This window comes from Rosa chinensis, chromosome 6, assembly GCF_002994745.2.
Source record: "Rosa chinensis cultivar Old Blush chromosome 6, RchiOBHm-V2, whole genome shotgun sequence".
Lineage (NCBI taxonomy): Eukaryota > Viridiplantae > Streptophyta > Magnoliopsida > Rosales > Rosaceae > Rosa > Rosa chinensis.
Genome location: NC_037093.1, coordinates 57,526,961 through 57,540,295, shown reverse-complemented (window position 1 = coordinate 57,540,295; position 13,335 = coordinate 57,526,961). Strand labels below are relative to the sequence as shown.

Below are 13,335 nucleotides of genomic sequence, written 5' to 3'. Positions count from 1 at the left end.
AGCCCACCTAGTTTTTCAATTCTAGTTTTGTCTCCGGTAAAATGTCCTCTCGTTGTATTTTCATCTTCTTCTTTTTTTTTTTTAAGAAAACTACTAGAGTGATGGTTATTTGTTTAAGTTCTCGACATTGAGTTATAATCGTGATAAAAGTCACATCAATTGGTGTCTTTACGTAATTCTAACAACTCATTTCAGCTCGAAAAATAAATGCATACAAAACTTACCATGTAAAGCAACTTCACAAATCAAGTAAATTCGAAAGGTTCGGTATCGTATCCCTACCAGTTGGAACCTAATATATCCGAGTTTCTAGTGTTACGTATACTCATCCTCTTACGTACTATTATAGGTGGGTGGGTGGGCGAGTGTGAAGTTTTATCAAAACAGAAAATCTCATATTAAAGCAATTAATCAATAATGATAAACTCGTGGATGACATGTTGTGGTTAATACAGGACTAATATTAATTGATCACTACCATGGAAGAAACTAAATGGGGTAAGGAAACAAAGACCGAACAAAATAACAACCGGGGATTTGGGTGCTTTCGTACTTGGATCCCAACAAGAACTCAGATTGGTGCGATCTTACCTCACGTACAGAAATGGAATGTGAGGCCTCCAACTACTCAAGTATATAAAAATCGTACGGACAAATAATGAACAGACATAGAAGCTGACTAGCTTAGTTAGCTAGGTCATCAGGCAGCTGCTGCAGAAGTCTTCAGGTGTACGTACCAGTACTTTCTGGTCTGAAACAGATCGTACGGAACACGGAACACCAGATGCAGGGAGTCGCCAGATCTGCGGAAAAGTAAAGGGAATCAGCGATGGAGATGTTGCCGCGTTGCGGTAATGCCGGATGAGGTCGGCTATGTTCAGTGGTTTGATAAGCAGGGAATCGCTGTCGTAAACCCTAAATATACAAGTTAATCTGTAGTTTATTACACAAGGGATTTGATTAATTATGTGATTAAAGAAATGACCTAATCTCACTTTGCCTACGCGGCGCAACATAAGGATGGCCCTTGCTTTTCTAATTTGTACTACCTACTACTGTTTGTGAAAGTTGTTGTTCCGCTTCTCATGAGTGCAGAAGTGGAAGCATGCAAGTGATGGATGGATCATGGAATTTAGTGTTTGCTTAGGTGAGCGCCTCCTTTGTCTTCTTCCTAAAATTATTATGATCACCTCCAAATATCATATCCAGATACATAAAAAGTCATTTGATGATGAGTTGGGATTTGTGGTAAACTAGTTAGATATGAAAATTGTAATCGAAGATATGGGTGATTAAATTAGGTAAACCAAAGAAAGTGGACGAGCTCAAGTTGAGGTGTACGTGAGGGTAAGTGCTTTCTCAAATAAGGTCGTTCATGATTTGTTCGATATTATGTCATTACTGAGGACAATTGAGTATTCGTATTCATCGAAGTTTGAAATTATTGAGAAATTTTTTTAGACAAAAGCATAGAAACATGCAATATACCACAAGGAGATCCTATCCGATACATATTTTGTACTGGTAAAGTTCCAAGCTAGCTAGTTATCTAGCTTGAGCCTTTATCATAAATTAATGATTAACTTTTTTTTAGACATTAGAAGAATGAATGTTGAAAAATACAAACCTAGTGTTCTAGCGAAATTGTACACGCTACAATGGCTACATCATTATGATGACGTGCTTTGCTTGATTAGTCATATATTATGTCGATTATATAATTAGTGACTGGAGTACTAATTATATTAGTATACTTCTGTTCTAAACTTTGGTTAATTATATCCAGTTTGTGATTTTTCACTGCACCAAGTAATCCACTAGCTATATCTAGATTAAATAATTAATACATATTAAGAATTTGAGATACGTGATTTTACCTATTTACCAACAAATTATAACTAGACTACAAACTAATTGATTTCTCTATTAAGTGGATGCTTCCTTAGTTAGCTAGGTTACCTACCATTCGTGGAAAATGATCTAATTTCTTCATATAAGACGAAAAAGCCAAAATTATACACCCCATATAATGATAATTAATTCTTCCACTATATATATGCAAAGCGAAAGATACCTACTCTTTCCTTATAATAGTCGGATATGGATAGTGTGCGAAAAACGTTCAGAAGATCACAGAGCTGGAACTCAAGAAGAAGATGATCTTTCTACTGTAGATAATAAGGAGCCAACTGCAAGCCAGCCAATGAAGACAAAAGTTATGGCATCAGTATCCACATTCACGTTATGTTCCCTTCAACTTTGCAACTTGATGCTTTTGCACATGAGCATATGTTCAATTCACTTCCAACGTTTATTCATGACAATATCTTTTAGGGTCTTGCATCGATATGTTAATTATCTCGTTAAACTGTTAGTTTGATTTGCAGTATTGATACGTTAGAGTAATTTGCTGACATTCTTAACATTGATATAGTACTCTAACGAGTTCACAACACTAGTAATGTATATCAAGACATTAGAATTGTATAGAAGCTCTTCCAATGTTCTGCTACTAGATAACTTGTTTAGGCAGTCGACATCATTCTCATTGATGAGTCATAAACACGATCTAATAAATCTGGTAATTAAAGTGTGTAATGTACTAATGTTATTGTGACGACTGACGAACAGATTACACATGTTTTATTATTGTTCAAATGATGGAACTAACTTCACTTTAATTTCATTATTATACCAATATGAGACGTAATTAAGATCAGATCTATGCGTACACGAACATTTAATTAATCTGTTCCACTTAATATAAGAGTGTTAATTAGTTACGAGAGCTACATGATTAAGTTAACTAGCAGCTCCAATGAAGTTCTCTCCGATAACTTCTTAGTTCTTTAGAATTAGAACTCTGGTGATGTAGCTGGGCTACATGAGGCTTTGCTGGGCCTAATATCAAAGTTAACTGGGTAGGAAGGCTAGGTACGTAACTGGCCAATATCTGCCACTTGTTAGGCCCAGTGTATATAGTTTTGGTCGCGTCGCAACTCGCAACCAATAACCAATTCTGAGCTTGAAGGAGAAGCTTTGTTATTAGCTCCATCTCTCTCTTTCTAGATATATATCTTGGAAAAAAAAAATTCATCAAGTTATGAAAGAAAAGAATTGGGGTCTTCGTCGGAGGAACTATCAAGAATTGATTCATATCAGGGTATTTTTTCTTCTAGAAATCAATAATTATCTTATTATATAATATTTTGGCATGATAACAATATTGAGTTGGAGCGCCGTAACATAAATTTTTCTTCTATAAGTGAGAGGTTGCGAGTTCGACTCAAGGAATACTAATTATTGTAATGACAAATGGATTCGTCTACTGTGCATATCGATCTGCATAATATGCAGATTGATTATATAGCCATGTGCATGGCACGTGGTGACAATTTGTAAAGGTTAACTAGATTTTACCGGTCTCCCCATACGTGCGAAGCAAAACCTGGCGCTTTTTCCAATTTCACTGTGAATCAAAGGGTTGTTCCTCGACCAAACACTACTAGCAAAACAACAATTACCCACGGATTTTAATCTGTGTGTAATAAGACTATCTCACACGGATTTCAGTGTGTGATAGCTTTTACACACAGATTGGTGTTACCGTGTGGTTTGGAGGGGGGGTAATGCTCATCTCACACGGATTATGTTGTCCGTGTGAAATACTTACGTGGGCCCCACTATCTTTCCATAAATATAAATTACCGTAATCCAATAGAGTCCGTGTGAACAACTCTATTTCACACGGATTTCTGTAGCAAATGTTTACCTATCTCACACGGATTTCTGTGTCAAATATGTACTCATCTCACACGGATTATTTTATCCGTGTGTATTACTCAACGTGGGGCCCACCATCTTTCCATAAATATAAATTACCGTAATGCAATGTAATCCGTGTGAACAACTCTATTTCACACGGATTTCTGTGTCAAATACATAAACTCTATTTCACACTGATTTCTGTGTGAAATATAACTCATACTGATTTCTGTGTCAAACTTATAACCTTATTGACACGGATTTCCGTGTGAAATTGCTAAACTTTAACTTGCACTGATTTCAGTGTGTAAGAATGACAGCATTTAAAAAAAAAAATATTTTTACTAATTAATTTGCAACCTGAACATAATAATACTTTTATTTCTATACAATAAATATACTTCAAATATTTACAATAAAATGAACAAATCCACAACTCAATCGAAAATATTAAACTTTACATTCATAGGAAGATGTTCTTTACATTTCTAGCAAAATACATTTTGTATATAATGGAGAAAGTAACACACTAAGTTACATAGTGCAGAAACCTAACTTAAGAAAAAGTATTTGTTTGCAATTACATTATGCCCAGTGAACTATAGCTCAAAGATGAACATATAGGAGAATATGCAAAAACCCAAAGGCAAAGCTTATCCACCATTCTAGCAAACAATACAGTACGTGACTGCAAAGTGATAAATTAACACAAAAGCTTTTTATGGTAATTAGTACTTCAAAGTGGATCCCTCCAGGTTAGCTTTCTTTGCATCTGCCACAACAACCTACAGGTGAGGGGAAATCACATTTATTATCAAAATATACTGTCTGACCTTACTTTTGGCATAAAAAGAATGAATATATAAAACATTCTGCCTTACAGAAATCATAAAAAAGTTCCATTTCCATGCAAAAGTACATTACAAGAATTCCCAAGATTACCAACACGTTCTCTTCAATGATTTGAGTTTAGTTTCCGTGCAAAAGGACATCACAAGAATTCCTAAGACTACCAACAGGTTCTCTTCAATACTTCGATGTTAAGCCTCAAGGTGACTAAGATATTCTCAAAACAAGGATCACTGAATTACAAAAGGAAATCTTAAATTGCTGTTTAAAATGTAGTAGGTGCATGCCTAAGATGAAGTCTAATACATGCAACAACATCTGCATAGTTTTCAAAGGTGATATATATACACAATAGAAAAGAAAAGAAAACACACACACACACACACACATTTATGTGCATACATGCACAGAATAATATCAAATTCAGTATTTCCAGTATCTTCCGTGAGCCTCAAAATTCATACCTCTAATGTATTTTCATGAAACATCTTGTGGACCTGCCTCAGACGTGATTTTGGCAACTGCAGAAAGATTAAACCCACATATAAGTTGCTTAGAGAGCAAAAGCTAGTTTCAAGCAGCATGGGGACCTGTTAAGTTAGCAAGATAATGAACTCAAATAGAATAGACAATTTAAAACAATCGATCATCTGTATTCATCTCCAAGTGTATGAACATTACTGTCATTTCAGCAATGCAGCCAATTTCCACATCCCAACATCTTTCCACATCATTTAGGCTACACTGAATTTTTGCCCATATAATAAATTATAGTAGCCTAGAATCTTTGGGAATATTGAAAGGCATTTTTAAGAAGTAACAGATTAGTTTAGTAGGCAGAAAGATTGAGAGAACCCTATACTAGACTGTAAGAAAGAACAGAAACAATCTGCAAGGCATACCCCTGCATTATAGGCAGCAGCCTTCACTCCACACTTGGAAAGGTAAGTTGAAATTTTCAACGTTTGTTTTCTCGTAGGAACATATATGATAGTTGATCCCTTATTTAGAGGCTGTTGCAGAAGTCTCAGTCTTGCTTCTGGTTGTCTCGGCAGATCAAGTACCTCCAATGTAGTTTCTTTTCTAGTAGTCAAGTCCTCACAAAGAGGTAGTCCACAGATTTCACCACAGCTAACTGCAAGTATGGAAATGATCAGTGCAATGCACAATAGTCAATCAGTCATAAATATGTCAAAATGATGAACTAACCATCCCAATCATTAACACTCTGAAAGATGTCAACATCATTTTCCAAGTAGTCAACTGACAGCTCCCTTCCCTTTGAAGCACTTGAACCATTTTCCTGGAGTGAACTTGCTTCATCATATCTGTTGGAATTACCATCCTCGATATTGTCTAAATCATGCTCTGAAATGCAATCAGCCTCTGACATACTACTGTTAGATGAGCTGTCCAGCGCTTCGTTTACTTCTTCTGAGATGACCATTTGTTTCTTTTCACCTTTTCCTCTCTTGCCCGTATACATGTCTATCAAGTCATAAAAATCATTCTCATATGATGATGTTGATGTTCTACTATGCTGTACCTGTATGAATTATACAATGGAGGAAGCAAACAATGAAATTGAATTCTTTGGAAACTTCTGAATTTATACATGCAGAACCAAATCCAATATTGCAGATACTTTAATATAAAGAACCTAAAACTAGAAACAAGAACATACACACACAAAATGGAATAAGACTGAAACATGTGATAAAATTAAACAATAAACTTACCCTGAACCTTAGATTTGGCCGGAAAAATGATGTAAGCACAACTTTTGCTTCCTTTGACATGGACAATGACTTAAGAATGTCTTCACGAACCTGAATTGTGGCAGTAGCAGTTAATGCCATCAGTGGTATATCGAATTTTAAGAATTTTAAATTGCTAGCACTGAAGTTCTTTCGCAACTCAGACAATCTCCTGAAACATTTGAAAATTCATATGTCAAGCAATCATGACAACGTTAGTCATCTATCTAAAGAACTAGAGTGGTTCCTTAATGGATTGAATATCTACTTTAAGAGCACAGCAAGGACAAAAGGGATTCAGAGTGGTAGATCAAGCTTATATTTATGTGAGCACAATAGTAGAGTCCTCTATTCCTCATCCCAAAATCCAACCACAATAGTAGTATTGATCTGTACATACATATATATTACAGTTGTAAACAGCTATCTGACAAACCTGTAGTCAGGCCAAAAATCATGGCCCCACTTTGAAACACAATGCACTTCATCAATTGCAAAAAGAGCAATTCCACGTAATTCTGCCAACTTTTGGAGTGGTTTTATCAGTCTGCAGCACGTTAAATTGCAAATTTTCAGTCTGAGAACCTTGGAAACACCTTAGTCAAACAAAAGCAATGTAGTAATGAAGTCCCTTACCTTAATATTGTCTCAGGGCAAACGTATATTATGTTGTACATGCCTCTCATTGCTTGATTTTCCACAGTTCTATCAGGTTGTCCAGATCCAAGAAAGCAGCAGAAACCCCATGTTTTGCCAGCTTTAAGCACTGATCGTGCATCAAGCTTATCAATGGTGAAATCACAACAACCACTTTCCCTGTCAACAATGCTGGAATCTGGAAGCACAAAGATTTTCCTGCCAAAGGCAATTATGAATAAAACATAGGCACCTATGTGATAGAAAATCAAAATTATAGCGCTCGATTCGAATCAGGCACACAATTGGCTGCAATGGACTGAGATTGAATTGAATGATAGAGATAGGCAGTAATGGGCGGAGACACCGCTTAGAAATTGGGGGAGATATCAAATTGTTGTTGCCTACGACCGCTTCCAGACCACTGATAAGGCTGAATCGATTTGGGGGAGAAGGACATTGATACGCTTTAGGGGTGGGGGAGAAGGACATGGATCGATGTGCTTCAGATTTGGTTCAATTTGCTGGTTATAAGCGGAATTTCCACAGAAATCCGTGTGAAATACATTTACCTTTGCTACTGATATCCGTGTGTATGTAGTAATCCACGGAAATCCGTGTGTAATACTATTAGGGGAGGGAAATTGAATTTGTTCCAAAAAAGTGAGCGGGAAAATTTTTACCACGAAAATCCGTGTGAGATACATATATATTTACCACTGATATTCGTGTGTATTTATCTCGGTAATATATAACTGTCATATTAATTATTGTTTACACGGAATTTTGTCTCTATTCTATTTTTTCACACGGAATTTAGTAGCTAATTTTTCTTTTCACACAAATATCCGTGTCTACATTTCATACAGATATTCGTGTGTTGCTCATTTCACAGAGAATTCTGTATTAAAAACTTATTGTAACAGAATTCTGTAGCTAATAGAGTTTTCACACTGAATTCTGTAGCTAATAGAGTTTTTCACACAGAATTCTGTAGCTAATGGTTCTTTTCACACGGATTTCCGTGTTAACATTTCACACAGATATCTGTGTGTGTTACTCATTTCACACAGATGTCTGTACTAAAAACCGGTCAACCCTTTAAACGCTTCTACTTCCCTAAGGGGAGCCGACCCTTAAGGAGATAAAATTTCAGAAATTTTTAAATTAGTTGATATAGCTTCGACACATGAGAGCATGAGAGTTTACAGATCAAAAAAATAAGTTATGAGTGAGCGGTTATGAACACATTAGTTTTATGTAGTATTTAAGGTTTAGGGTTGACCTACTAGATCGAAACCCAAACGACGACGAAAATAGCTAAAATTATGAAAATAACTATTTATTCTTATCATGATAACATCCTACGGTCGATTTTAATAAAATCTATTTCCTACGCATTGTTGCTTATGGAAGGTATACTTTTCATTATAACTAATAAACTAGTTATACCACATTAGTAGACATATAAGAATTTTGTGCAATCCAAAAAATAAAAATTGAAAATTGATAAATTTGACATTACCCATCTATTTATAGCGTATTAATAGGTATGGTGTAAAAAAATTAACTCAAATTAAAGCCATTATTTCAATATCAAATAAAGTGGTTAACCTTATATACACCTATACTTCCCTAAAGGGACTTAAACCACGAGGAGATAAATTTTGCAAAATTTTTACATTATTTGGTATATATTCATGAGAGTATGAGAGCTGACATATCGAAAAAATAAGTTGCGAATGAGCGGTTATGAGCATATTAGTTTTATGTGGTATTTAGGGTTCATGGTTGATCTATTAGATCGAGACCTAAACGATAACAAAAATAGCTGAAATTTTGTCCATAACTATTTATTCTAATCATGACAACATCCAACGGTCGATTTTGATAAATTCAATTTCAACAATGTTGAGGCTCATGGAAGGTATACTTTTCATTACAACTAATAAACTAATTATACCACATTAGTAGACATATAAAATTTTTTTGTGCGAACCAAAAAATCAAAATTGAAAATCAATAAATTTGACATTACCCATCTATTTATAGGTATTGTGTAAAAAAAAATTAACTCAATCCGCCGTTATTTCGATATCAAATAAATTGTCAACCTTATATACACCTATACTTTTTCACACGGAATTTTGTAGCTAATTGTTATTTTCACACAGATATCCGTGTGAAAAAGTTTTAGTTTTTACACAGACATCAGTTACTGTTGTTTATTCACACGGATTTCTGTGTGTAGTCTCATTTTCCACACAGATTACTGTGTCAACATTTTCACACAGAAATCCGTGTGTATTACTGATTTCACACGGATATCTGTGGCTTTTAACTACAGTAAATCCGTGTGTGTTGTTATTTTGCTAGTAGTGATTTATGTGTTACTCATTTCACACAGAAATCTGTATCAAATACTTATTGTAACGGAAATCTGTCCCTCTATAATTCACATAACATAAAAAAATTAATGATTTCGAAATAAACTAATTTATAATACGTACAGAAGTCAGTGTGAATTTATTTTCAAACAGAAATCCGTGTGAAATGTTTTAGTTTTTACACAGATATCTGTTACTGTTGTTTATTCACACGGATTTCCGTTGATATTGTTATTGTATAAATATTTATGTGTTACTCATTTCATACAGAAATCTGTATCAAATACTTATTGTAACGGAAATCTGTCCCTCCATAATTCACATAACATAAAAAAATTAATGATTTTGAAATAGAATAATTTATAATACATACAGAAATCAGTGTGAATTTATTTTCACACAGAAATCCGTGTGAAATGTTTTAGTTTCTACACAGATATCTGTTACTGTTGTCTATTCACACGGATTTCCGTTGATATTGTTATTGTGTAAATTACTGTGGAGCCCAATTATGCTCTTTTCACACGGATATCTGTGTCAACATTTCACACAGATATTTGTGTGTTGCTCATTTCACACGGAAATCCGTGTCAAATACTTATTGTAACGGAAATCTGTCCCTCCATAATTCACATTTCTAACAGAATTAATGATTTTGAAATAAACTAATTTATAACACATACAAAAATCAGTGTGAAATAATTTTCACACAGATATCCGTGTGAAAATGTTTTAGTTTTTACACAGATATCTGTTGCTATTGTTTATGCACACGGATTTCCGTTGATATTGTTATTGTATAAATTATTGTGGGCCCGATTATGCTCATTTCACACAGATTTCTGTTAGTATTTCTATTGCACACGGATATCTGTGGCTTTTAACTACAGTAAATCCGTGTGTGTTGTTATTTTGCTAGTAGTGAAAGACATGAAGCTTGTTGAGTCACAAATTACTTATGCAATTGTGCCCCATAATTATGAAAATTGATTTGTCTTCCATGCTATTTTACCATTTTTAATCCATTTCCTTTTATTTGTAGGAAACCTTGCATTGAGAATAAAATGACTATTTGAGGCTTGAAATGCGGGGATTTGAAGCTAGGGGAAGAAGACAAGGAGATTGGAAGAAAATTGCAAATGGATTTTTCCGGCGATTTTTTCGGCAAACTTTTCCAGCGAGCCGCCACTCATGGAGGGTCCTTTCTCCAGCAAAGGAGGACCATGGTTTTGAGAATCTCCAATCACTTGAAATTCAAATATCTCCCTACACCTTGTCCTTTTGTCACTTTGCCAATTTGGGACCATTTGGGAAACAATGGTGTAAGAGCATCTCTTGCACACTTTGGGACCAAAGAGGACACACATAGCTGATCAAAGAGAGGCCAAAGACTAATTCTTTAGCATTCTTGACTCCATTCAATCATCTTCATTCTATCCAAGATCCATTTTCTCTTTAGAGAAGACACCACCATTTCCACCAAAAAAACCACCATTTCCACCACTACAACCTCCATTTCCTCCACAACTCACCTTAGAGATTCTAAATTTCACTATTCTTACCAATATCAAGAGCTTGGAGCAAGGAGAAGGAGGTGACTACCCACCACATCATGTTCTTGGAGACCCATCTCCACCACCTTTTCCGGCATTATCAATAGTCACCCTTTACTCCCTATCTCTTTATGTATTTGATGTTTAATAGAATGTTGAAGCTTGTGTATCTAGCTATGTGTGAGTAGTGAACTAGTTGGGGCTAGGGTTGAAAGACCTAGCCAAACTTGCTTGTATTGATGCTTTTGTTTATAAATTGATGCAAATTTATGTTGTCATTCTCACATGCTAAGTCAATAGTTGAATGCATTACTTAGACCTAATCAATTTGAGTTATGTGTTTGGCATGACATGAAGTTTTTCCTAGAGATTGATTACCTTTAGGCAAAAAGGGAGCATGAAAGCACATCATGTGTGCATGTGAGGGTAGTGAGTTAAAATCACCTAGAGATAGGATTGGTTTGCTTGCTTGGTTACCTAAACTCTAAGCTTTATGCATTTAAGGAATTAGGGGCAAATGATGGAGACCTATCCGGTAATTGAATTTGCCTCTAGGTAGTTAGCTCTATACTTATCCGGTTAGAGTTAATAAAATGAAAGAGGTTTAAGCCTTAATAATCCTATCCGGATGCTAAGAGGGTAGTTGGACAATTAACTTTGCATCATTCATATTCAATTGCTTTAGTGCTTGCAAGGGAGGCAAAAGGTGAAACCCGATGCCCTAACTCCCATCCATTTGATAACAACTTGTTTTGTTTAGCTTAGTTTATATTACTTGCTTTCATTGTTTCAATTTGAATAGAAACCAATCTCAAAATCAAATCTCTACACACCATCTTGCACATACTCACCATGAATTTTGGTTCACTTGTGAGCCTTTGTTTGTGATTGTACATTTGCATATTCTTCTAGTTTTTCCTTAGGTTTTCCCTAGCTAGGAAAGGATTTACCAATCCTCGTGGATTCGACATCCTTACTTAATCCCCTATTCTGTAACTTGTACCTCTTGGACTTGAGGGTGGCTTTAATGTTAACAAGTTTTTGGCGCCGTTGCCGGGGATTGGTGTGAAAGCTAATCCCTAGCTTGGGTAGCCTTAGGGACTAGCTAGAAATTTCCCTTGTTTTTATTTTATCTCTGTTTGCCGACCAGTCGTTGGTCTTCGCCGACCAGTGGTTTGTGTTAATTTCGTGTGATTTTTGTTTCGCCGACTAGTAGTCAGAAATTTCTGACCAGTTGGCAAGTGTCGATTTTAGAGTCAGAAGCTCACCGACCAGTCGGCAAGTGTTGTCGACCAGTTGTTTCCCTTGTTTTCAGCAATTTTTCAATTTCTCATTTTTGGTTTCTTTTTGTATCTTGACTTATTTTCTTACATTTGTTTTGAAATTTTATAGGTGTTTATATCTCACGAATCACCTACAAGTAGCCCAAAGATCAATTCAACATATTCTACTCCATCATCTCCAAGCACACTAAGTGGAGACAACATATCTATTGATCAAATCATTGAAGATAGTGGTGAAGAAATTTGGATACCGCAAGAAACTCTTGATCTCATAAAGAAATTGGCGGAAGAGTTGCAAGCTAAAATAGGCCGGATATCCACAATGGATGAACCACGCCCCATGAAGGAGTACACTTTGCCAACAATCTCCAGTCATCCAAGTTGCATCGTGCTTCCACCATGTGCCGTTGCTTTTGACATAAAGCCGGGAACTATTGCAAAGTTACCCCTCTTCTTTGGCTTGCCAAGTAATGAGCCATACTTGCACCTCTAAGAGTTCAATGAAGCATGCTAAACCGTTCAACTTTTGGGTATTGATGAAGGCAACTTGCGTCTTCGGCTCTTTCCCTTTTCATTGAATGACAAAGCCAAGAAATGGTTGTACAAGTTACCCCTAAGTAGTATCCACACTTGGGAAGACATGCAAAGGGTATTCCTCAAATTCTATTTCCCTCCTCACAAGTCTAATTCATTGAGGAATGAGTTGATGAACTTCCGAGAGCTACCAAATGAGTCATTCTATGAGACATGGGAGAGATTCAAGGATATAGAAGGTGGTGTTCCCAATCATGGTCTCTCTAAGGTAGCGGTTCTAAGTGCCTTCTATACCGGGCTCTCACAAGACACAAGGAGGAGAGTTGACAATGCTTGTGGGGGATGTTTCATGAACAAGACTGAAGATGAAGCACTGAAGATCCTAGATGAAATGAGTGAATCGTCTCAACTCTGTGATAGTGCCTCGGATAGAAAGCCAATGATGATGAAGAATGCACAAGTACCTATGAGGGAGCAAGAGCAAAAGAGAGGCATGTATAATGTTGACATTTCAAGTGTTCAAATGCAACAAGAGTTGAAGCGGATAGAAGGAGATATGCAAAAGAAACTT

The 13,335-nt window shown here is 35.8% G+C and overlaps 1 pseudogene; it reads right to left on the bottom strand.

Annotated features, from left to right (window-relative positions):
* Nucleotides 1-4,202: 4,202 nt before the first annotated feature.
* LOC112171645 lies at nt 4,203-7,467 on the bottom strand (annotated as a pseudogene).
* Nucleotides 7,468-13,335: the final 5,868 nt, after the last annotated feature.